The 399-nt window shown below is 34.8% G+C and overlaps 1 protein-coding gene across 1 annotated transcript in view; it reads right to left on the minus strand.

The window, feature by feature from the left end:
* LOC119584971 (microtubule-associated protein futsch-like) overlaps positions 1-399 on the minus strand; it is a gene marked incomplete at its 5' end in the record, with an annotated part of 346,977 nt that overhangs the window by 344,536 nt on the left and 2,042 nt on the right.

The raw sequence follows: 399 nt of genomic DNA on the forward strand, positions 1-399 counted from the left end.
TATTATGACGACAAATCAGTGCTGCTTTATTCACTTACTATAATTACCTAAATTGCAGACAATACCTACAACAACCAACCTTAAAGCATTCATTACCAAAAAAGAAACATTTATAATCAAAGAAATGCTCATTTACAAAACACATAATCCAGAACAACAACAATGGAATCCACAACGAACTCAAGTTTTGAAAGAAACAACTTATTTACATTTACATTTACGCAATCCCGAGCGACGGCGGGACAAGGAGAGGAAACATTTCTTGGGCATTTTCAAAATTATCTCGATCATGATTTACGAATTCATAAAAAAAAACGGCGACGCGCAGGTGATATTCCTTCCTCTCTAAGCTGGGTTTCTGCCTTTCGTTTGTGAATAAATTTGAAAGGAAAATCGAAT

The sequence above is a fragment of the Penaeus monodon genome, chromosome 19, assembly GCF_015228065.2.
Source record: "Penaeus monodon isolate SGIC_2016 chromosome 19, NSTDA_Pmon_1, whole genome shotgun sequence".
Classification (NCBI taxonomy): Eukaryota; Metazoa; Arthropoda; class Malacostraca; order Decapoda; family Penaeidae; genus Penaeus; species Penaeus monodon.